This window comes from Podarcis cretensis, assembly GCF_951804945.1.
Source record: "Podarcis cretensis genome assembly, chromosome: 3".
NCBI classification, from domain to species: domain Eukaryota; kingdom Metazoa; phylum Chordata; class Lepidosauria; order Squamata; family Lacertidae; genus Podarcis; species Podarcis cretensis.
In genome coordinates, this window is record NC_137172.1 from 31571499 (window position 1) to 31597543 (window position 26045).

General features: G+C 40.5%; 1 protein-coding gene across 3 annotated transcripts in view; it reads left to right on the top strand.

Annotated features, from left to right (window-relative positions):
• Window positions 1-26045, top strand: part of DISP1 (dispatched RND transporter family member 1) — an 84562-nt gene that overhangs the window by 18209 nt on the left and 40308 nt on the right. Inside the window, exon 1 of one of the 3 annotated variants that reach the window (XM_079969165.1) lies at window positions 20346-20623. The exons of the other annotated variants lie outside the window; for them this stretch is intronic. The gene's annotated coding sequence lies outside the window, so the exon portion shown is untranslated. Of the gene's footprint in view, window positions 1-20345; window positions 20624-26045 lie in introns of those variants that run through there. 3 annotated transcript variants of the gene reach the window in all.

Here is a 26045-nt window from a genome sequence, read left to right on the forward strand (position 1 = left end):
AGAAGGAAGTGGTTTAGCCAAAGAACACATTTAAGGACACAGAATTTAATTCTACTGTAGTCGAATATTCAGTTTTGATAAGAAATAATCTTTTGGACTAGGGATATTGTGTACATTTTGAATTCAAATAAAGTTTCCAAGAGCCTGTTAGTGTTATTTTTTATCTGAAAAGATTAAAGTAGGCTGTTATTGCCTTCTGTCTCAACTTTCCTATTAGCCGGCAGAATTATTTCTGCTTCACTGTTCCAGATTGTTAAGCTGTTGCAGAGAAAGTTATGGGCATACGGCTAGAAATTTCTGATAACCTCATGGCTTAGTCCAATTGATCCTATTAAAACTATGCATAATCCACCATTGGGGGTGGGAGCAGTGGAGTTTCTTTGCTCTTACACTCCACATATTTTTACAACCAGTAGTTGTTATTGTTGTAATAGCTCTTGAAATGCATTTTTTTTTAAAATCCAAGGAAGTTATTCCCTGTTAGCTTTCACTGTATCAGAAAGCACAACTATCTCATTATTACCCTGATTCACTGGGTCCCTTTTGCTAGAAAACTGTCAGGTATGCAGTAAATAAGTTTTGTTATTTTCATTTAATTGAAGTGCATTGTATTTACAGTGGAACCTCGGTTGTCGATCACTTCGGAAGTCAAACGTTTCGTCTTCCGAACGCCAACAACCTGGAAGTGAATGCTTCCATTTTCAAACGCGCCTCGAACGGCTTCCGAGGCGTGTTTCTCCATTTTCTCAATTGATTTTGCTGACCGGCAATTGATCCTCGGTTGTCAAACGTTTCGAAAGTTGAACGGTCTTCCAGCATGGATTACGTTTGGCAACCGAGGTTCCACTATAGCACATGTGGAGGAACCTCTGGAAGAAATTGCTGTGCATGCAATGAATTGTTTCCATGAATCAGTTAGTTGCCGCTGCTTAAATAGCTGGTCTTTGGGGTGGTACCGGGCCATGAATGGGAAGGATGGAATATTTCTGATGTGAATTAAGACTGGTTGGCCATGAGCCCCAGAAGAGCCTCCTATATGTAGGGCCAGAACCTGAACCCTTCTGGACACCATCCTCTGAGTCTGAGATGCCAAATAAATGCCTTCCCAGGACCTCACCAGTGCAGCTGTGCAAGGAATGCACCAGCCAGGAGACCAGGGAATGGAGTGCCTGTATTCAATCCATCAGCACGGCCTGTCCACCAGCCAGAAGACTAAGGGAATGGAGTGCCTGACTCCAGTTCAGAAGGCTGGCTCTTTGAGAATCTACATCTGGTCACAAGGGAATGGAGCATGAGAGAGAGGTAGTCTTGAGAGCAGGAGCTTAAAAAGGTTTGGTCTGCTCTCAGTCTTCGTTGGATCAAGTTGCTCACTCGGACCTAGCTGCGGTCCTGCAACCCCCTGATCAGCTTTGTTTCTAGCCTTCGCTGGTCATGCCTGCCCACCTTGGTGTCAGACCCATAATCTTTCTTTATGACCATCCACTTTAACTTTAGCCATATTTCGATTTTGGATCAGTGGTTCTCAGATTAAGTGGGCTCCCTGAGTAGAGCATGCCTGGCGGGAAGGGGTGGGTGGGAGACACATTCCTTCCAGAGCAGTGATGGCCAAACTTGGCCCTTCAGCTGTTTTGGGACTGCAATTCCCATCATCCCTGACCACTGGTCCTGTTAGCTAGGGTTGATGGGAGTTATAGTCCCAAAACAGCTAGAGGGCCAAGTTTGGCCATCACTGATCTAGAGGGTAGACCCAGCAGTGGGCAGAATTGAGACATTTTCCTCCAAGTAGCAGGGGTCGTGTTGCAGCAATGTAGACCGCTTTGCCAACCATGGACACTACAGGGAGGGCATTGGGGAACCCTCCAGAGCTGGGGAGGAGAAATGAAAGGCCCATTATACAATTGAAACTCAGCATAGCATTGGAAACAACCCTAAGAAAGGAGATAGTAGAAAACCCACCTCTTAGCAAGGACTCTAGTCCAGGAATCAGGAAGAATGATGCATACATAATGCTATAATAATGTCTGTTCCAGATATTTTAGATAAATGAAACTCAATTTTACAGTTGTTATATATTCAAATAGTGCATTGAACATTGGCGAGTTCTTCTGTAAACCAGTTATACCCTGCAAACAAGGTGGTCCAATATGATCAAATCAGCAACAGCCTAACAGTATGTGAAACCATCACATTATGGATTACTTTTCTGGGGCCTACTTTTGAATACATGGGAGACCTAAGGGAGTTTTCTCCAGTGCAACTTAGATGTGTTTCTTACTTGCCAAAACCATCTTCCATATAACTCTGATTAGTAGTGATAATAAATTATAGACACTGAGTTAAAGTGGTCCTTGACTATCTTAGCCAAAAGCAAACAGTGCTTGGTAGATATGGATTGTATTTTCATAAACTTGCCATTTTATATTGTAAATGTATTTCAATGTGCTGCTTTAATTCACAATGTTTGCCTCAGATCTGTGAGCTGCTGAAGTACTAAGTTTGAAGTTCCGACAAGCAGATCTTGTCTTCAGGTAGATCAAACGTTTTGTGGAAGGCTGAATCAGTCTTCACTTCCAGTAAGAAATGTTGGCTATTTATTATGTCATAAAGACACAGTAAAACGCATCTTAGATTTTTGTGTTTCTTTGTTTAGAATATTTTTGTTTAAACCCCATTTTTAATTTTCTACATCAAGTTAACAGCTGGGTTAACCGTTGCATCAAACAGATTGATGTGTGCTAGTAAAATAGAGGTTCAGTTAATGTTTCCCTTTCATCAATTTCCATTGTAAAATGCAGCAGCTGGAGAACTTTGAAGAACCACAATAGTATGTACACGTAGCTACTTGACTTTAAAGCAGTGTTTATTTTTTGAGGTAGTAATTTTTTTTGAATGCTTTGAAGTTCTGGTCATCATCTCTAGAAATGGCTTTGTAAAAAGATTACATGAGAGTTGATTCTTTAACGGGATTAAATCAGTGTTTTTGTTTTTACCAGCTATTACTATGCTACAGACTGTGTGGGGCAAGGCAGGTGTAGGATTTTATCATGTTTGATTATATTCCTGTGTGGATATTTACTTTCTTGACATAACTGTATTATGATAATGAACAGGGTGGTAAGAGATTTCCTGTTTTGGCAGATTCATAATCACAGAACATGGCAAACGTGATTTTTGTGTGTGGTGTTACACCAGTCTCTTTCAACAGCAGTAAGCATACATGTACACAACTTAAAATGTCCACATATGTGGAGCTGGAACCCCTGATTGCTCCAGGCTTCCGAGGAGGATGCACACAGGTCTTTATAAATGTTTTGCACTTGAATATGATAGCCGTACTCTGCTTATGGCCTTTCCCCAGTTGATGGAGAAGTTAACTTTATTTATATTTTCCTGGATCTTTGTTGGGGTATGTTCTTACACTTTTGGGCAGCTTCACCTATACAATATATGTTTAGGGAAGTTTTTAATGTTTGATAATGTTGCTTTTTTATTATTGTTATTGGTGTTCTGTTGAGAGCCATCCAGAGTGGCTGGGGAAACCCAGCCAGATGGGTGGGGTATGTATGTATGTATGTATAAATAAATTATTATTATTATTATTATTATTATTATTAATTATTAATGCCTTTTTGAACCTTTTCTACCTGCTTTAAGACTGAGGTAGGAAAAAATAATGTTGCAGTTGGCCCTTCTCTAGGAAATACTTTTCCATAACAAAAATCACATGTTATAACTGTTGTGGCTCCATACTTCAGGTGATAATTGTGCTCCTCACTTAAAAACACGACATATGTAAAGTGTGAAGGATATTCTAAACTTTGAGCATCAAGGTATTTACATCACAGGGGCCGTTGCTAAATCAGGACTATGCGGAGATGTGCACATGGATCTGAATCAATTTTAGTTGCATAAGCAGACAGTGACTTTGGAAATTAATGCATGTATATACAGCAGCTTTGGTCTTTTGGCAGTCATTAAGTGGTTAGTCTGAAACTAATTAAGCCCCATGAAGGATTTATGGCACACCTTGTCATCTCCCTTAAATATGTTTTTCACATTGTTGTAACATCTTCTAAATGGAATTTTAATGCACGCTTTAAACTTGATACTGATTAGTCAGTACAAACTAGCTTGAATTTTGGGTGGGAAAGCCCTAGGCACAAATCCTGCTGCAAGGTCCTCCAGGGTGAGGAGGTTCGCATCTAGTGGAAAGGAAGCCCTGTAACCAAGACCCCACCACTCCCCCCCCCTTATGGGGGGAGGGAACCATGTTTAAAATTGCTAAGTAAAGATAGCTATCCACCTGTCCCCTCCCTCTCCCTGCCCTGTTTCCTCCAATTGGGGTTCCCACAGGTGCTCACCCCCAAATGGTAATGAAAAGAGTAGCAAGGCTGGTTGCGCCAGTGATTTTTGAGGTACCACTTCAGGTGACAATGGGTAGACAATGGGACCCTGCCCGACTTCCCTTGTGTGGTGGCATTTCTTTGCGTGTTCAGACCCAGAAACCTCCTCCCTAAATAAATTTACACTTGACTCAAAATTTTGGTTTGGTTTTTGGCAGAATTTAGGTCACAACTTTATTGATTACAGAAAGTGACTGGTTACATAGGCTCTGGTTCAATTAGCTCCCTGCCATGCAGGTAGCGCTGACCCAGGGCACCAGCATAGGTCAGCCAAGGGTGAACACCTGGATAAGCGGAAAGCCGGGAACAGGCTAGCTCTGCCATCCAAATGGACTCAGGCACGGGCACTACCCCCTCTCAGGGGTTGACCAAACCATTGAGTCCCTGGATTCCTTTAATGGAATACCTTCACATAGGGATGGCGAGAGTGTTCTCCCATTCCTATCACCTGAACCAGAGCCTATCCGCAACCTTACAAATTGTGATGATTTGCTACGCGGCAGGTGAAACCCAAATGGCAACAGCCTGTCAGCCAAGTGGGGAAAATTCCTGCAGTGCCCCAGTCCTAATGACAGATGGCACATAACGACATAGTAAGGTCAAGCGCAACAAGCCCTAAAAGTAGGGAGAGGTGGGTGGGTGTTCCGAATGCATGCACTGAAAGAGGAAGCTCTGGGTCACGTGCATGGGCATAAATAGGTCCCTCAAACCGTTTAGACTGCGTCCCATTGGCCAGATTGTACCCAGCTTTGAGGGACCTACCAATTGGGTGTTGTGGCTAAACAATTGTACCCACCCACCCACAGCACAGGGTGTCTGTTGTCCAGGTCTCACCGCAATACGTGCCCTCTTTAAGGGAGGACCTGATTTTCCTGAGGCTCTCTGCCTGTGTGTGTGTGTGTGTGTGTGTGTGTATATATATATATATATATATATATATATATATATATATGCAAATGCTGGTAGAGGGTGCCAAACTGGATCTTTGACCCTGGTGAAATAAAGGCTAGTTTCGCCACTGCTTGTATCTCTTTTAGTCTTGAATAAGTTATGACTGGGTATGTGCTCACTGGAAGGACAGATTGTGAAGCTGAGGCTCCAATACTTTGGCCACCTCATGAGAAGGGAAGACTCCCTGGAAAAGATCCTGATGTTGGGAAAGATGGAGGGCACAAGGAGAAGGGGACGACAGAGGACAAGATGGTTGGACAGTGTTCTCAAAGCCACCAGCATGAGTTTGACCAAATTGCGGGAGGCAGTGGAAGACAGGAGTGCCTGGCGTGCTCTGGTCCATGGGGTCATGAAGAGCTGGACACGACTAAACGACTAAACAACAACAAGCTACGTATAATGTTCAAGGAAGGTTATAAAGGATTCTGGTTTTGTGTAGGGGTGTCAGAGAATATGTAAGCTTCGCCTCTCATGGAGAACCTGTTGTAAAGCTAGAGATTCATTATGAGACACTGACTTGCGATAGCTGTGTTTTGCGATGGCTTCTGGCTTTTGTGGGGGGGAAATTAGAAACCAGAGCCCTTTCATAGTGCAGTAATAACAATATTGCGACCCTTTTCTTTGGGCGAGTTAGTTAGAAAGCTCTCTTTGACTTTAATTATTAGTTTACCCTGCCATGTGAGCAGAGCACCTCCTAAATCCAGTTTGTGCCTTGAAGGCGTGAGAATTTCTCTACCCCTTGAGGTCTGTGCAAATCATCTGCACTACAAAGGAATCACATCTCAGTCCATTTTGGTAATCTGGGAAGGACAAATATTTAGAAACGGCTGTGTAACAATAGCAAAAGGAGAAGTAAATTAAACTGTGCTGGGATCTTGTCCTAAATTGTATTTGACTTGAAGTTCAGGAAGGATAAAAATGCCTTCTTTGGTTTAGTTTTTTAAATGGGAGGAGGAACTAGAGCATCCCAAGAAAGCAAAAATAAGCATTTGATTTGTTGTTTTTAAAATAGTGTCTCAACTTTTTAATTTGATTTTTTTAAAAATACATTGGTGTAGCACAAGCTTTATTTTATAATTCAGAACAGTTGAGAAATTGTTTTATTTGTCTTGGCTGTTGCACCTTTATTTAATGTACTTAAAACATTTATCCTCTGTTGAGCTTTAGAGATCACGGTAAACATGTAAAATTAGGAATTAGCAAATAAAACTCTCAGTATAATATTACATCACTGCAATATTGTGGAGTATTTGTGTATATTCTGCACATGAGCAGAAACCTGCTGCACCTGACATAAATATGCTTCAGAATAAAATAATTAAATGTGCAGTAAAACGACACTACAATAAAGTGAAAACTCTGAGGTCCTGTTGTTCTGCCCAGTATCTGAACTAGAGACTCTGAGGCCTGATTTATAGTTGTTGTAGAGAGGAGTGATATAAAATTATTAAATAGTGAGTGACCTGACTTGGTTCTCTGAAGGTTTTAGAGCCTACTTCAGGCACAAAGAGAAATGGAGTTGTGAAAGGTTGTTCTTTGCAACAGACAGACTTTACGAAGCCAGTGGATCCTGAGACAGATGGATGCCAACAAGGGGAAAGTCAAATAAGTAGATTGGCCATGCCTGGCTTAAATACCTAAGAGCCTGACCTTTTGATCCAGCAGGGGAAATACAGCAGGACCTTCTGCCTGCTGATTTTAGGCATCCAAATATTTCTAGTTCCTTGTAGCTCAAATCTCCAGCTGTAGCAAGCGAAAAACTGATTTTTGTTTAGTAGTCTTTGTTGGAACTACAGCTGCAGAGAACATTCAGTGTGTGACTTATAGAATCATAGAGTTAGAAGGGACAACAAGGGTCATCTGGTCCAACCCCTTGCAATGCAGGAATCTTTTTGCCCAACACGGGGCTCAAACCCACAACTCTGAGATTAAGAGTCTCATGCTCGACCAACCGAGCTATCAGGATCTTAAGAGGTTAATTCTGTTATTGGTCTAACTGACAGCAAACTTAATTGGCTGGAGGTTCTAGGCTGTTGGGTTTTAGCTGTGAGTGAAGAGGAAGATTGAAATTTGAGTAATGGAGGAATTGGAGAGGAAAGTGGTTCTGCAGGCAGTTTCCTCCCTTTTTAGGCTTGACGTAACAAAGACACCCCCCCCCTTTATTTCTCATCATATTATATGCTGTTCTTGTTCAGTTGGGTAGCATTAAAGTATTATCAGAATTTCATTTTCTCTCTGGACTCGATTCTGCTTTATTCTTGTCACTCTAATAATGGTCGTTGGACATGTTAAACACACACAAACAGTTAAGTGCAAGGTATTGAACCTGAGATCTTTTATGTACAGTACTTGAATTTAGGAAAATGCCTCTTGAGCAAATAGTTTGAAGTCCAAGTCAGTCCTCATACACTAAATCTCTTTCAGCTCCTACCTTCCAGCCAGGCAAGCAGCCACACAATTTCTCTGCCATAACAAAAATATTCTGTTTCTACTACAGCTCTATGAAGACCCACTGTTTTTTTTTTTTTTTTGGGGGGGGGGGTGTTTGAGCTGGCTAGTTTTATGTTTTATTTCCTTCTCATTACTGCACTTGGAAAAGCACAAATTTGCTATAAGGTTTAGCCAGATTATTTAATGATGAGAAGCAGTACAAAGTCATGGTTCTGCTCTTAGTAGATTTTAGCAGAGCCTGTTGTATGGCTGGCTGCTTATTTAACATATCTGTGAATATTAAAAGAACAATCACATTAAAAATCACATTAAAATTACTGGTCCATGGGTTTGTCACATTCTAAATTGCTTAACTTTTTGCATTCAATTAGACCAAATGAAAGTTGTTTTTTGTCAGAACAATTTGGTAGCTAGCAATGTCAGTGTCTGCTTGCCTTCTTTTTCTTTTTCCATACTTGCCTGCTTTAAAGTGCGTTTGTTTCTGATCTTCATGAGCAACTGATGATGAACAGAGTGTGAACGAGCACTGATGGTTCTGTACTCTCAGTGTATTGTGCATAATTTCCCCTGACCTGAACTGTAGCCTGTATTGTTGGGTAGAAGTGTGATACAGCACACCAACCCTTCTGAGAAATTATAGGGGTGGAGCCAATCCAGACACTGTTTTCATTAGCCTTCAGATTACTGAGAATGCTTGTCAGAAACCTTTGGTTTTGGAGGGTGATGTCATGATCATTGCACACGTTGCTTTTACAAGGGGGGCAAATATACAAAAAAGGCCTTGTGCAGTTCAGCCCTGAGATTGGACATGATGACACTTTAACAAGTATATCTTGGAGAGAGGGAAAAGGAAGGGTCTGGCCAAAGGAAAATGTGAAACTTGTTATTTTGCATTTTATGTACCGTTGGTTGTTACTTTTTATATATAGTTACTCCACTTTTACTAAGGTTATTTGAGATCACTTTGATTAAGATCCTACAACTCAAACATGCATTTGTTTTAATATTAAGGCTGCATTCCTAAGGTTGCAAGGGAGAGGAACTGAAGGCATTTGAACTGCTTTATCCTGCACCTGGCTGGGCCTATATGCAAGTTTCCAACAACAACTGTACTCTTAACGCTTTCCCTTCCCCTTTGACTGGCAGTGGTTTTCCAGACAGGAGTCTTTCTCATCCCTACCTAGAGATACCAAAGATTGATCCTGGGACCTTTTCCATACAAAACATGTGGTCTGCCATGAGGTAGAGGAAAAGGGAAGGAGAGATTTAGACATGCTCAGAAGTTTATTTAAATTTCTCTCTGGTTTGTGGCCTGTCAGAGTGCCAGGAGGACTTTGGACGCAAGCCACATCTCAAGATAGCCTCCTTCTGCTTCTTCAGATTATGGAACTCTAACATCTGTTGGCTTTGAAGGAACCAGCCATAGGGAGGGAACCAGCCAACGTCAGATATCTGACGTTGGAGGGGTAGATTTGACCTAACTTGCAGCCCCTGGAATGCCCTTTCAGATATTGTAGGGTTACGCTCTGGGTTTTTTCATTTTGACAGTTTTCAGGGTCCTACTATAGAATCATTATATCAGCCTTTGTTTCCCTACCATTGGGGAAGGCTCAGGGGAGAAGTTCTGTTTCGCAGATGGGTTATTTCAAAATATGGATGGCTCTCTTACCCACTTGAGAAGTTGGCTGCTTCTTTGTGATGCACACTCATCCCTTTAGCTTTCAGATAATTTTCACTTCAAGGCAGAGGTGCCCCTAGTAGGCTAATTTTGTGTGTGTGTGTGTGTGTGTGTGTGTGATCAGACCAGCACCTAATTGGTGCTAAACAAATATTTAGTTCATGACAAAACTTTCTGTTTGAGAGCAGCGCCTTCATTTCATCTTTGATATGTTTGTATCAACACCAGGTGAATAGCCTTTCTGTTTTCTCAAAATTGATGACTGTTTCATGGTCAGTTACTTTACACAGGTTAACTTATGGGGAAATGAAATTGCCCTCAAGTGTATTGATCAGGAATCAGCTTCTGATTTGATTCCAAACTAGATAGGATTATGGCACTTCCATGTGCTTAAACAAGAATTGTCCTGGGAACTTAGAGCAGGGTCCAAGTTTTAAAACAAAAAGGGGCATACAGATGAAATTCAAAGCCTCCTTACCTGCAGCCCCCACTCTTCTGCTGTGCATTGGCAAAACACTTTGGGGAGAAAAGCTATAGGTGATAGGGTAGTTTTGTACTTTGCATCTGTGAACTCTTCTTGGCTTCAGAATCAGACCCTTCCCCACAAATGTTCTCGATTGATTGGGAAAGTTCATGTTTAAGTGCATGGGATTGCCATCATCAATTACATTTTCGTCCTTGGCTTCTCATTTTTACTGTGTGGATTGTAAAAGTTATAGCGCAATTGTGAAAGCAGCATCTAAACTAGCATTGATGCATATCAGTTTGATGCCTCTGTCATTGCTGTAGAAGACTGTTGTGCAGTGCCTAACTTGCTGTTTGGAAGAGTTTTTATCCTGTGCACATCTCCTTCTGGTAGCTTAAAAAAATCATTTGTCATTAGTTAAATTTATGGTGGCAGTTTTAGATTTTGAGGAAGCTCTAGTGACCTCTCAGGTAATTCAGTGAACCTGTCACTAATAATTCCATTCCTTAGCTAATAGTACAGAGTTTAATACAGAAATTATGAGCTAGGCCTCTTTCCCCCCAGGGAAGATTTTTTTAAAAAAAACGTTTTTGAAGGGTCAAGGTGCATGTGTAGTGTATTTAAACAGGGGTTAGGAGATTTTGTACTTTGAAGAGGAGTTAAGCTTTCTCTAAGCTCTAAAAGTGTTCTCTTTTTAAGAACCCTCTTGGTATAAATCAGTTATATAATAACCCTTGATTCTTAACTTTCTGTTCCTTACCATGAAACTATACACAAATTAATATGAACGCTATTGGAATATCGGTGTACTTCCAAAGTTTTACATAGTTCTAATATTACAACAGTTCCAGTTTGCCCAGCCATATACAGTATGTGGGCTCTGTCCTCATAACTTTCTGGCCTGGCTACAGGTTTTAGGGACTTGGGAATGTGAGAAGAAAGAAAGGCATTGACTGTTGAAGATGGAGTCTGAGGCTTGCACTGTCTGTCTGTCTGTCTGTCTGTCTGTCTGTCTCTGTGCTGTGGTTGGCATGGAATTAATTAGCAGGCTCATATGTTGTGTGAAATTTGTCCCCATCAGTATTTTTTGGAACCCTTTTCCAAACCCTTTTTGGAATGCCCTTTTCACTGGTATTACAGATGTTGAAAAGGTTTTTGAAAGGAAACTGAGAGCCTGTAGAATGCAAAGGCTGACAAAGTTAATTTGGAACTAAGTGTTAAAACACTTATCAGCATTACAACACACTTTTAAAAGTAAAATAACACTGAGAATTACAGGTGGGTTTCCTCCCCCCCCAACTTGGTTGTCATGGGTGCGGGGAGAGAACCAGTTTCATATGCGTAATACTAGCTTTTCTGCAAGTACAGCTCTTCACTCATTGCTGTTGGAGAAGATGGAGCCTGAAGCGCCTTCACATATAGAGCTTCCAAAAACAGCTATGATATATACTGTAGTTATATAATTGATCATCGTTCAACTATATTTTCTTACTTGTGAATAACAGTGAGGAGGCTGACAAATCCTGCATTAGTTTAAGGGCTACGGAAAGCTGTGCAGTGGGAGCATAAACCTCCTTCATTGCTCATGGTTTAGGTTTTTTGAACGTTAAGCTGGTGCAACTGTAAATGGGTTGAACGTTTCCCATAGCCTTGGTGAGTTTGGAAAGGAGCCCTGATAAATTTGTGGGAAGGAGGCACAATGGATTATTTCCTTCTGTCTCTTCAGAGACTGTCAAATCGATGTAATGTCAGAGCTTTTTTAAAAAAATGAAGGTATGAGGGTACTTTATTATTATTATTATTATTATTATTATTTTATTTATACCCACCCATCTGGCTGGGTTTCCCAGTACTTGCAAGAGTGAGCCAACACATGTTCAAATAATCTTAAATGCACATGATGATTAGCGATTTCTATGACTTATTGCCTTGAAATTAATGATAACTTTATTAAATAAGTCACAGTAAGTTAAAGTCCCTTAGTAGTGTACTAGTTGTGCTAGTGGAATGGCTTGCACAGGAGACGGGCCGCAAGGCAGCACAGTTATTAATGCTGGTTGTGAAGCAGATTATGGTATCCCTGATACTTGTTGCATAACAAGTTTCCGCTAGTATTGCGATGGATTTCTTATTGTGCAGCCATTATTCTTGTGCTTAATGCTACTGTCACAGCCCTTGCACCGACAGTCAAAAAAATGTTGAATTTGGGCTTCTGGTTTGAAAAACATAGTTGAATTTATGCATTGTTTTCAAATAATAATAAAAATTATCTCATATATTTGTTGAACTAATCCATTTTTAAAAGTTACCAGCTTATAATTAGAGCTGGTGGTTTTCATTTAGTGTGAGCTATGCAAAACTGGAGCGTCCCAGAGACATTTAACACATGCTTCTGAAGGCACTGAAGGTTAGCTCTCTCAAAGCCCGGCCATTGATTTATCTGCATGCAAGAGGAATTCCCAGGCTCCCATCTCTTTGCCAAGAGACAACTAGAAAATATTGTCTCCGCATTGGAAGAGCTGTGTTTGGGCAGTGCTCTCAAACCCAAGCAGCCTAGTGAATAAACATTTAAATTTGTGCTCAAACAACATTTTCTCTTGCCTTGTCTGCTTCAGCCTTCATTAGTGTGTCAGCAAATCTCAGATTAGATAAAACCTTCTGTATGAGCTGTTGCAATGTCCATTTACTCAAATCACTTGGACCTCTTTTGTAAAGAAAAAAACTCCTGTAGTCTTAATACTTATTTCATTACCCTAAGCAGGAAAAAGTGTAGGTGCTGAATAAAGGCAGTTATTAGAGTCCATGGTGTTACAGTTCTCTGACTTAAGCATCAACCTCCCAGGTTGTTCATTTGATAAAAGAAACATTTATGAGAGCCATATACATAGCTTAAGTTGTCCCTAATTGAACATTCACAGCCTCCCCCTTTGTGTATGGAAAAACTTTAGCACAGGCAGATTCCAGAAGCCTGCAGAGAATGTAATACAGTGTTATAGAATATCCATTTGTTAAATGCTAAAAAACGCAAATCGAGTAAACCAAACAAGCCATCATAAGATGCAAAGCAGCACAGATTTTTTTTTTAATTAATGGCTGCACTCCGATTCATCTGGCCATGTAAATAGTTGATATCATCTCATAGAGCTTAAAAGCATAGCCATGATGAAAACAGACATAAAACATCAATAACAGTCTTGCATAATGCTAGTTAATAATGAAAGGTAGTGTTCTAAATTAGCTGGGTGAGTTTTGCGACTGGCAACCATGTAGAAATCTCTGGATGCTAGGTTGGCAATGGACGTCTCCATCTAGCTGGCCCCTCCAGCTTTCTAAAGCAGGCAAGCAGAAGGGCTTATTTAATGTATTTATATCCCAGCTTTTTCTACAAGGAGTACATGGTTCTTCCACTGCTCAGTTAATCCACATAACACCCTTGTGAGGTAGGTTAGGTTGAGAAGCAAAATGTCTCATAGAAAAGGATCTGAAATATTTTCCTTGAAGCTTGAATCTGTTTTATTCTGTGTTGTTGTATTTGATGTACTGTTTTTGGGGGACAGGGAGCGGGTGGGTGTGGGGGATTCCCTGGTCCTGAATGGGGTAACTGTGCCCCTGAAGGACCAGGTGCGCAGCCTGGGAGTCATTTTGGACTCACAGCTGTCCATGGAGGCGCAGGTTAACTCTGTGTCCAGGGCAGCTGTCTACCAGCTCCACCTGGTACGCAGGCTAAGACCCTACCTGCCCGCGAACTGTCTCGCCAGAGTGGTGCTCTAGTTATCTCCCGCTTGGACTACTGCAACGCGCTCTACGTGGGGCTACCTTTGAAGGTGACCCGGAAACTGCAATTAATCCAGAATGCGGCAGCTAGACTGGTGACTGGGAGTGGCCGCTGGGACCACATAACACCAGTTCTGAGAGATCTGCATTGGCTCCCAGTACGTTTCTGAGCACGATTCAAAGTGTTGGTGCTGACCTTTAAAGCCCTAAACGGCCTCGGTCCAGTATACCTGAAGGAGCGTCTCCACCCCTGGACACTGAGATCCAGCGCCGAGGGCCTTCTGGCGGTTCCCTCATTGCGAGAAGTGAGGCTACAGGGAACCAGACAGAGGGCCTTCTCGGTAGTGGCGCCCTCCCATCAGATGTCAAAGAGATAAACAACTACCTGACATTCAGAAGACATCTTAAGGCAGCCCTGTTCAGGGAAGTTTTTAACATGTAACGTAACGCTGTACTGTTTTTAACATTTGATTGGGAGCCTCCCAGAGTGGCTAGGGAAACTCAGCCAGATGGGTGGGGTATAAATATTATTATTATTATTATTATTATTATTATTATTATTATTATTATTTACTGGTATTTGATGTTTAAATGTGTTGTAAACTGCTTTGATTTTTCCCCCTTTAAAATGTAAAGCGGTATAGACATGAAATGAATAAGAACAATAATTGGACCTGCGCCAGTAGCACAACACGCCTGGCACTGGGAGAATTTTGAACACTGCTGCAAGACCCTGAGACGGAAATGCTATGTGGTCCAGAATCACCTGGAACCAGCTATCCACATATAAGCAGAATCACTACAACCCAGTGTTGTCTCCACCCAGCTTGGACCGCTGCTCCAGAATTCCATGACTGATGATACCGAAAGCTGCTGAGAGAGATTGTTACTAGCTCTCCTGAAACTAGTAACAATAGAGATTGCCAGGACTCTTCATACCCCACCCATCTGGCTGGGTTTCCCTTGAATGGTTTCCCTTGAATACAGTGCGGCTTCCAAACTTTTAAGAGTTGACCAGGGTGTGGGTGGGTGCAGTTAGACAGCTAGCTCCGATATGGTGGTTGTGCTTTTCACCTTGTCTTAATTCTCACAAGGTAGAATTGAGAATACTTCCTTTTTTGTTCTAACAGCATTGTACATAAATGGACAGGTGATGTCTTCTCTAGATGCCTGCCAAGCAATGTAATCAGTGTGTAACATCGAGATGGTGGGATTTCTAAAGTACCAACCTTGTCCAATTTATGAAGTGTTGCATGTGGCTTTTTGCATCATTTATTATGTTTACGGGTGATGGACTCATATCATCTCCTGCCTTGGCTGCTTGTAAAAATAGCCCAGTCTGGGGGTTTGCGTATACTTGTTCAAGTTTCCTATTAGTTGTAACTCATAGTGGAAAGCCAACACCTGTGATAATGGAATGCATATGACTGTGTAACTTTGTATAAATGTTAGTACAGCTGCACTCCAGTGTAAGTCATTTATTATTGGTGCATGTTTGTCAGACCAGGCAACTTACTTGAAGTTACAAACAGGCGTGTTAAACTCTACTTTAGAAAGTCAAGCTTCTATGACTGTTGAAACAATTTAATTTCCTCATCCAATTTTATACATTTTGAGAAAGGTACACATTTTGAATGTTATTTGAAACATGCAAATTTTTGCACCTTTTTATATTTTAAACCATACGCTGCAGTTGTTTTATTTCTTTCAATAATTTTGGTTTACATCAGTTGTTTAACAAGCCTTTATGGTGTATGATGGGGGGAACGACTGAATTGATCTGCATGATTTGTTTGTGTTGTGACTTTTAAAATCATAACATAAATTTTAATATTTACATTTTTATACTTATTCTGAGATCACTTGCAGTTACTTTATGTGGTACTACAAATGCATGGCAAGTTGCTGTTATGAGTAGCCAAATACACAGGAAATGTGTCAAAATGAGAACATATTCACAAACAACTTGAAATTGTTGAAGGCATTATTCCGCCCCATGTGTGCACTGTTGCACAAGTGAGAAGGGATAAGCATAGTGTCCACTCCCTGCTTAATGCTTGGGTACCATAGATATTTTCTTATTTTTAACAGAATAATGCAATCCTCTAGCCATCTTCCTCCTCTTGTCGATCTTGCTCGGTTTAAAAAATGACGTGTCCAAGGGTTTTATCATCTGGGGGAAGGAAAATGGGCACAGTGATGTAGTAATAGTAGTTGCTAGTAGTAATTTTTCACCGTACATAGGACAATGTGATCTTGAAAGATACCATACCATCAGCTGCCTCAAAGCGACAACTTAAGTCATAGTACACACCAAACCTATCCATTCTTAAGGAAATCAGCCTTGAGTGCTCACTGGAAGGACAGATCCTGAAGCTGAGGCTCCAATACTTTGGCCACCTCATGAGAAGAGAAGACTCCCTGGAAAATACCCTGATGTTGGGAAAGATAGAGGGCACAAGGAGAAGGGGACGACAGAGGACAAGATGGTTGGACAGTGTTTTCGAAGCTACCAGCATGAGTTTGACCAAACTGCGGGAGGCAGTGGAAGACAGGAGTGCCTGGCGTGCTCTGGTCCATGGGGTCACGAAGAGTCGGACATGACTAAACGACTAAACAACAACAACACACCATAGTGCATGCTGTTATTCCAAGATCAGATGAGGTTGTCTCTTAGTTGTCAGAATAACTGGACCTTGGGGTACATTACGAAACAAATGATTGAATTAGCCAGCAGGGAAAAAGCAAGTCAGACTGTATTTATTTAATTTCTTTGGACTTATTCCTGCATATTTGCAGAATATAATATGCATGTATGCATTCTTATGTTTATAGGTCCATAAGTGCTATTAAGGTTGGCATAGGGCCAGCTATCATACCTCATAATATGCCACCAGAGCTTTTAAGCTGCTAAGGTAAGATACATATGACCCAACTCCACCAATGTCACACATTCCTTTGCTTATAACCAGCTGACTGTGTGTAGCGGAGATCAGCCTGTTTAACAGATTTTGTGGTTTGATTGAAACTCCACAGGTGTGTGTAGTGTTCCTTTTGAACTCAAGAGGTTATATTGTTGGTTAGCTTATCCATAAATAATTGAAATTAAAGCATGCCTGCTGAGGTTATTAGTCGGCCTCTATTGTATGAAACCCTTTTGGTTTCTTTACTTAAATGCCTGTCTTCACTACACGTCTCTATCACAACCACACCTATTTATTTATAGAAAGAGAAGATTTTTGTGTCTGAAAAGCAGTAGGTAGCAGAAAATTGGCCGATAAAATCATGCTTGTGGGAAATGATCATCACTAGCCATAGAAACAAAACAGACAGATTTTTACTGCTCATGAATTGTGACTTCACAGCTGAACTAGGCATCTTACTGCTTTTCATACGTGTTTAATAAGAAGTGGCTGCCATAGAGGCCAGTTGCATTTCTGTAGTCTTCCATTGGTTTTCAGCCTGTCTTCACATGTTAACAAAATGCTTGTTCTTATTTTTGAGAGTTTGGCTACATCTTTCTTCAACATTTCTCTGGTTACTAGAATGCTGCATAATGCTAAGCTTTAAAGGAGCTTACCTTTAAAGGAGCAATTGCATAACTTGGGAATTCTTGCTGCCCTGTTTAGGGAAGTTTTTAATGACTGATGTTTTAATGTATTTTTAATCTTTTGTTGGAAGCCGCCCAGAGTTTATTATTCCTGTCTCACCTTTGCTCCCGGATGCTTGGTTGACAGTTGTACCCATGAGTGTCATTCACCTCTTCTGATATAGTGTAATAAAAAATAATAATGTAATATATAATATGCCTTCCTGGAAGATGGTGATTTGGGAACTGTGGTATGTTCCTTTCTAAATTTCTGCAGTGCTCTGAATCGCAGTGGAGAGATATTTTATTTCAGTGATTTAAGTCAACAAGTTAAACGGCTGATTTAAGAACATAAGAAGAGCCCTCTGGATCAGACCAGCTGGCCATCTAGGCCAGCATCATGTTCTCACAGTGATACTATGGGAAGTCTGCATGAGCACAACATGTAGATTTGTGCTCAGTTGATTAGAACGTAGTGCTGATAGCACCAAGGTTGCAGGTTCAATCCCCATATGGGACAGTGGCATATTTCTGCATTGCAGGGGATTGGACTAGAATACTAGATGAACGTCAGGGTCCCTTCCAACTCTGTAATCCTATGATTCTTCCTATTTGTGCTCCCTAACATGCAATGGGTCTCCATCTTCAACCAACCATCCACTTCAACCACAGGATTTCTTTCCTTGTCAGTTACTGCCAGTTCAGGCACCATATATATGAGGTTAGATTTTTATTTATTTTTAATTTTTGCCCCAACATGCATCACTTTCCGCTTGTTCGTTTTGCCGTTGCAATTTTATTGCCTATTTACCACATTTGGGTAGATCCTTTTCAAACTCCTCTCAGTGCCTTTTTGTTTTGACCATTTGTTGTCACCAGCAAACTTTGCTCTCTCACTATTCATTCCTAACTCCAGGTCACTTATGAACAAGTTTAAAAGCTCAGGTCCCAATATGGATCCTGAGGGACTCTGCTTCTTACATCCTTACATTGTGAGAACTGTCTTTGTTTTATTTTTTTACCGTCTGCTTCCTGTTCTTTAACCCACTACTGATCCATAAGAGGGCCTGCCCTCTTACCTCATGAGTAAGCTTGGCTTAGCTTCCTCTTTGATGAGGGAGTTTGCCAAGAGCTTTTTGAAAGTCAGAGTATGCAGTGCCATCTAGATTGCCCCTATCCACATGCTTTTTGACACTCGAAGAACAAAACAGCTTCAAGTGGATTTGTTTAAATATAAGTGGTCTATAAAAATAATCCAAATAAATAAACGCTAAAAAGGTCATACAGGCAGGGTTTCTTTTCACTAAGACTTATTCTTCTAAGTCAGGGGTAAGCAGCCTAAGGCCCGGGGGCCAGATGTGGCCCAATTGCCTTCTCAATCCGGCCTACGGACGGTCAGGGAATCAGCGTGTTTTTACATGAGTAGAATGTGTCCTTTTATTTAAAATGCATCTCTGGGTTATTTGTGGCACCTGTCTGGTGTTTTTACATGAGTAGAATGTGTGCTTTTATTTAAAAGGTGTCTCTGGGTTATTTGTGGGGCATAAGATTTCGTTTTTTTTTATTATTATTATTATTATTATTATTATTATTATTTTCAAAATATAGTCTGGCCCACCACCTGGTCTGAGGGATGGTGGACTGGTCCACGGCTGAAAAAGGTTGCTGACCCCTGTTCTAAGTGCTTGGTAATTCTAGCTTTATTATCAGTATTGCTTTCTTTCAGTTTTCCCAGAATGGGCATGTAATTTTCTAGATCTTCCTGCCCTCTATCCCTTTATAAAAATAGCTGTTACACTGTCCAATTTTCAGCCTTCTGTAATGGAGGCTGATCTTACAAGTTAATTTTTTTTGTTAGAAGATAAGCAATTTCACATTTGAAATCTCTTGGGTGGATGCCATCTGGAACTGATGATGTATTGCTTTTTATTTTGTCAGCAAGACCTAGATTTCCATCTCTTGTCACAGCTGTTTACCTCAGTTTCTCAAACTTCCTTCCTGAGAAAGTTAGTTCAGGGACTGGGCTCTGTCCTGCATCTTCTTCAGTAAAGATGCAACAAATTCATTCAGCTTTTGTTGTTTAGAGCGTAGTGCTGCTAACGCCAAAATTGCAGGTTCAATCCCTGTATGGGACAGCTGCATATTCCTGCGTTGCAAGGGGGTGGACTAGATGAGCCTATGGATCCCTTCCAACTCTACAATTCTATGATTTCCTCCTTTTGCACACCTTTTGACCTCAGATTCTGGAAACATAAATGATGTGACCGCAGATTCAGGAGACATAAAAGAAGGTGATTCGTTTATTAAACCCACTGCCACAAGATTTGGTGGCAGTGGCATCTCCAGACTTAAATGTCTTTTAAAAGGGTAGACAAGTTTGCGGAGGATAGATCTATTCGAAATGATACCTAAATAGAACCTTCCAGGTTCAGAGACGGAATGCCTCTGCATACCAGTTGCTGGGATCTGGAGAACAATGGGAGAGGATAATTCCTTTATTCCCTGCTTGTGAACTTCCCAGATGCATTTGACTGGCCTGGCCTCTGTTGGTAGCTGAATGTTGGAATTGGTAGACTTTTTTGGGACTGACCCAGCCGTGCTTCTCTGCTGTTCTTAGTGTAGAGTGGACCTATGTTTGCAAAGTGTAGTGAAAAATCCATATACAAATCTTACAAATGAGGTACCTGGACGCTGGAGTTTAAAGTTTCTCTAAAATAGCAAACCAAATAAGGCCATCTGAAAGAGTCTTAATCTAGCAACTAGTTCAGTTTAAGAGGAAAAACACAGATATGTTTAGCAGCAATATTATGAGCTTCTCCTGCAAAAACGGTGGGGGGGGGGCACGTTAATGGTAATATCCTGCCTTTCTAACCTTGCATGGAAATCAAGCCTTTGCCATACCAGCTGTTACCACTGAGCCCTTGCCCCTTGAGGCTCATTAGGAGAGAAATTCGACTGTCCAATAGGAGAAAGCGAGCTAGAAATCCCAGCCCCCAGCAAGCCTGATTTAAGGCAATTTGCATGTGCGTGTCATACAGACTCCTCTCTGCAGTATTGCAGAGCAGCCTCAACCAGCTATTTTGTCTCTGCTGTTCTGAGCAGTTAACCAACAGCTTTTGCCGCGAAGACTTCATAAAAGATCGCGCATATAGCTTCGAGTTTTCTTTAGTTCATTTCAAGATAACGATTTGAATTCTTCAACACTGTTTTTATTTGGCAGTCAAGGAGAGATTTCCTCCCCAAATATTTATCTCTAGTTTCTGCACTACATTTTTTGATGCGGCTTAAGCCAGGAATTTCAGAATAATTGGGTGAGTTAATGCAAGTATTAAGAACTTATGGGTTTGTTTGTTTGTTTGTTTGTTTGTTTGTTTGTTTGTTTGTTTTTTGCAAAGCCGTGTTAAGTATGCAAATGATTGTTGACTTACAATGAGGCTGCAGTTGAAGGGGGAGACTTAAAAAGCCTGAGAATAAGTGGGGCAAAACTTAACGGGCTGCCAGGGAACGTGTCTAAAGTAAGAGATTTCCTGGTTTTGTTCGGACCCAGCAGAAGGCAAAATGCTTTTATAGTGATTGAAGAGAACAAATGCAAGTAGGTGTTGTTTTTAAGGAAGCAGAATGTGACTGCAAAACTGGCAGAAGGCATTCAGCAATTAAACTTGATTGGTATCTTAAATTTACTTGGGGATATGCATGTACAACAAGCAATTTTCTCATCTGATAAACTGAGATTAGGAAACCTGCACTGAATGTCATTTAAAACATGTTCATCGTATGTCTATTTAGCATACTAAAATATTGTATGGTTTTATGACTTTTTTTACAACAAAACAGTTATTAAGTGCAGAAGTCTAAAGGTATTCGAACTATATTGTCACTTTGAAAAGTATGCACATGTTTAGATACAAAAACATTTAACCAGTTATATTCTAAAATCATAGCTCAGCTGTCCTTAATGATTCCTGTGTGTCAAAGCCAGTTTAATTAATTCAGCTTTGCAACTTTTGTTAGCAGAGCACACTGGAAGGTTCTAGATAATACACATTATCCAAAATCGGTTTCAAACTTACTGTGTTATGTGCCTTTCAAATGCATGTAGCAGAACAATTCTTTTACAGTTGTGCATTATCTTAACAGGATTTTCTACTGCTGTGGGTTACTCTAAATATTGACATTCCCTGTTTACATAATTTATTGTGGGTTCCTGTACATGTTTCAGTTCATTTTCAGTACAAGTTATTTCCTTTTTCAGCTGAAAAATAGCATATCACTGTGTGTGTGTGTGTGTGTGTGTGTGTGTGTGTAGCATTTTTGTAAGAATAAAGGATTTATCATAATGAAAACTTTCCTTTACATAGCAATGAAAAGTCATTAAGGTGTGTATATAAGATTTAGTGTAATGACGGTGCTTAAAATTGTAGGGTGTATGATTTTAACTTCTTGCATTAGGATTCTTAGAATCCTTTTGCATTGTGCTAAGAGTGCACAGCTTTCCTTGCTTGATACAGGGATGTCTTGCAAGCATAAAATTTCTAGTCTAAAATGTTATTTGTAAATTTACCTAACTCTTAAAAATGGCTCTTTTGCTGTTTGGTGAAGAAGCTATTGACATATTTAGCTAAGAGTTCTGCCAGTTCCTCAAGTTACCTAATACATTTAATTTTTTCATCTCGATTTACTTTAAGTTGTACAGTGTTGTTCTAAACAGAAACTACAATTGTATATTAAAGTCCCTTCTAGTTAGTTTGTTATCATCCCAATAAAGGCGAGAACCCATTACGTGGGTTGTTCTTACACTTGCATTTAATCTTTACCTTTAGCTTCTTCTAGGTAAGTTAACCTGTTGACAGATTAAAAAATATATGGCTTTTAACTTCATCTCTCCATCCTTACTGCTATTCCCAGCAGTCATTCCTTCACTCTATTGCTGCCAGTGCTGAATTAATGTGCATTCTCTGTGCCTATCTGTAAAGCAATTTTTATTACCTTGGCATGGTGATATCTGGGAAATCCCTGTCAGTAGAATTGCAATTCCTAACCCAGCCTTCAGCCCTGGAAATGAAATAATTTCTCAAGGTCAGGGCAGAAACATCAAGTCTTTTGGGATGTGGATTGGCAGTAATGCAACAAAACACTTAAATACGAGAGAAGATTAATCCTAAAAATGTTTCGTGATTTGGAAGGTGTTGAATAATGTGATGGATCCATTTAGCTTTTTATGAGGGACTGGTGGATTATGTTGTGACACAAGAACCAGCTTTCTCTTTAAGACCATGTTCATGGAAGACAGTCTTACTCTGCTATGAGTGATCACCAAAGAAGAAAAAGAATAGGACAATAGAGGCCCAGATTTAAAACACCCTCCCCTTGGATGTTTGGCTAGTGGCACCTACAGTGTAGTAGTAGTAGTAATAATAATAATAATTAATAATACTGCACCCATCTGGCTGGGTTCCCCCGGCCATTCTTTTGGTGTATTACATACTTCCCCAGCCTTCATAGGTGTTGAGACTATATAATGCGTCCATAGCATTTTAAAAAAATAAACAATTCATTTGAGAATTGGTTTTATCTGCTTTATATGTTTATAACACACCCTGGAGTCAAGAATGATGAAAGACAGTATAAAAGTTCAGTGTGTGTGTGACACATACATATGAGGATTTTAGCAAATGAATATTTGCAACAATCAGCTGAGTGACCCCTCTGAATTTATGTGTTGTGAGCAAACGCTATGCATTAATGATTGATTTAGGTTTAAGAAGGATGTAAATTTTAAGTAGCATCTGCAATAACATATACTTACACCTGTACATAATTAAAACCCATCGCCTGTGCAAAAAATGGCTGAGGAAACATTCACATCCAAGCTTCAAGGGTGAAGAATCAGATAATGGGCATCCTACTTACCTTAATACATGAGTGCTCTCAGCTCCAAGCTCTTATTAGGAGGAGACAGAAAAGGGCTGTGCTCAGGTGGTGATGGAGGGAAGAAGGCTATGCAAGCATATGCCTCCACCCTTGTTTGAAGGAAAGGAGTTAAAATACTTCATTTTAACCATGTTGAACTTTACTTGTTAATACTTATTACAGCAAGCTTGTTGGATTTAACACACACACATTTTCATTGTACACATTAAAGTAGACCTAAACTACTTCAATTAGGGAATGGCATTCTGCAGAAACAGAGCTTCCTCGAGGAATAAGTTATCATAGTTAAAGACGAGTGTTCAGTGTATAGCTAGCGGCCTATAAACAAAATAAAAAGCAAGTGCCAGGAAACTGTGGGAGACTCCCTTGGCCTGTGAATAGCAAAGGCACTAGGGAATTTCAAAAATGTCTAGCTGAGAGCCGGAAGCTAAGATCAGTGCTTTTTTCTGGGGGGACGCATACCCCTAAACATTTTGTGAATCTAAGTTTGACCTCATTGAGGGGCAGTATTTTAGTATAAGTAGGAAAATGAGAGTACCCTTAAACTTTTTTTTTAAAGAAAAAAAAGCACTGGCTAAGATCAATGACATTAAGCATTTTAAAATCTCCTTAATTGCCTTAGGAATACTGGCTTGAGAGATAGATAGAAAATCCAAATATCAAGGGCCGTCTGTCGCTTCTCTCTCACCCACACACCCACATAATTTTGTTGTAAAACAAGAGTAGCGGAAGGGTGCAGGCTTGCTGTATAAACATTCTGTAGAAAATCATAGAATTTATTTTAATAATTATACAGGTTGTTGCATATCACTCTGTTGCATATTGCTCAGTTTGTCTGTCTTGCAGCATTTAAAGAAAACACCTTAATGAAGACTTTAGAATGAGAAGACATATTTCCATCAGCTAGCATACTGCAATCTCTTTATCTGGCAGGAATTCAATGATTTAAACCAGGCATAGGCAAACTCGGCCCTCTAGATGTTTTGGGACTACAACTCCCATCATCCCTAGCTAGTGGTCAGGGATGATGGGAGCTGTAGTCCCAAAACATCTAGAGGGCCGAGTTTGCCTATGCCTGATTTAAACAGCACAACCCCCCTAAACCAGGATTGTTTGTTTGGGAGCTTTCTTTTCCAGCTTATATATGAAATAATTTCATGTGCAAGTTGAATCTAGGTTAAATGTTATAGAACAGTTGTCATCAGTTTTTTAAGTTGAGTTTTTGTTGGATTTAGGAGAGGCTGGGGATGAATGGTTCAACAGCTAATTAGCTGGTTCCTAAGGCCATCTAAAGATTTATAATGCTCTGCAAATGAAACCACATTTCCAGTACTTCATTCCCACCTGATTTTGCACTTGTCTTTTTCAATAGTAAGTGGTGTTAGTCCAGATGGCTTTTCTTGAACCAATGTTTTTTTAAGCCTCCTTCTCCCACCCCCACACCCTTTCTTAATAATAACATAAAAAACCTCTTCAGAGTAATGAAATACGTCATCTTGGCCTGAAGGAATGGGAGAAGTTTACCCACATCTAAAATTAATATTCACTTGAGTGAACACAAAATCCTGCACACATGTCTGAGTGCAGTACAGCATTACAGTTCTTCCTTAAAGTCTTGGACCAAACACAGGTGAGAGTCTATGTGGAGGTGATGGCATCAGAGACGGCTCAGTTTATAGCCACAATTGCATACTCTGTGAACTACCTAGGGGACCTTTTCCTAAAGCTGAAGGGTCTGGTTAGTATCAGCCCAGCAGATGTAGCAACAGATCACTGAGTAGCCCACTGTACTAGTTTTGTGAAGCACTTTGAGGGCAAAGTCACTAATTTCCATCCCTAATTTGATGCTACTGTTGAAGCAGATCTCGGGGACATTCCTTGAGTACCGTCTGGTCCAGGTTTGTGGGATCACTTTCACTTGGTTTGGCCTGAGGATATGGGCATGGGTTCTGACTATCTAGAGCAGGCATAGGCAAACTCAGCCCTCCAGATGTTCTGGGACTACAACTCCCATCATCCCTAGCTAACAAGACCAGTGGTCAGGGATGATGGGAATTGTAGTCCCAAAACATCTGGAGGACCGAGTTTGCCTATGCCTGACCTAGAAGAACGTTTGGGAGTCGCTTTGCCTTCTGTGCAACTGTGGGTAGAGACTGAAGTTGCTATTGTTTGTTTGCAGTTTGATGTTTAATGCTGAGTCCAAAGTACATTACTGATGGCGTTGAAATTAAACCTGATGGTCATGAGTTTTCTGTCTGTAGTCTCAAAACTCAGATGAAAGATATTCCTGCACCTTGACATAACATCAGAATATTATTAAATCATTATTAAAGCTTTTTCATAATACAATAAGATAAAAGAGATTTGTATAAATTAAAACAGAGAGAGAAGAAAACAGAGAGTCCTGTCTCAAAGGTAGCTCTTAACCTTTGTCTCACACAGAAAGTGGTGGACCCTCCCAGCTCTCACCTGGGAACTTTCCTTTCTTCTTCCAATCTCTCATCCTGGGATGTCCTCCTTTCCCCTACCACTCACAGGGTCCTTCCATTCATCCACTGCCTTCATGTGTGTGTAATCCTTGGACCCCCAAACTGGCCCTGAGCAGAGGACACCAAAGGAAAGAAAAAAGGGGGGGGGAATGAAAAGAGAAAGATATTGCCATTGCTGATGTACTAACCATCCCATACCAAGGTAAATCCTTTACTTGAGTGGTTGTCTTAGCAGAAAGACAAACCCCCAGAATGGAGAATCAGTTGTAGGATTAAAAAGAGAAAGGAACAAAGCCCCCCCCCCTTTCTGGAG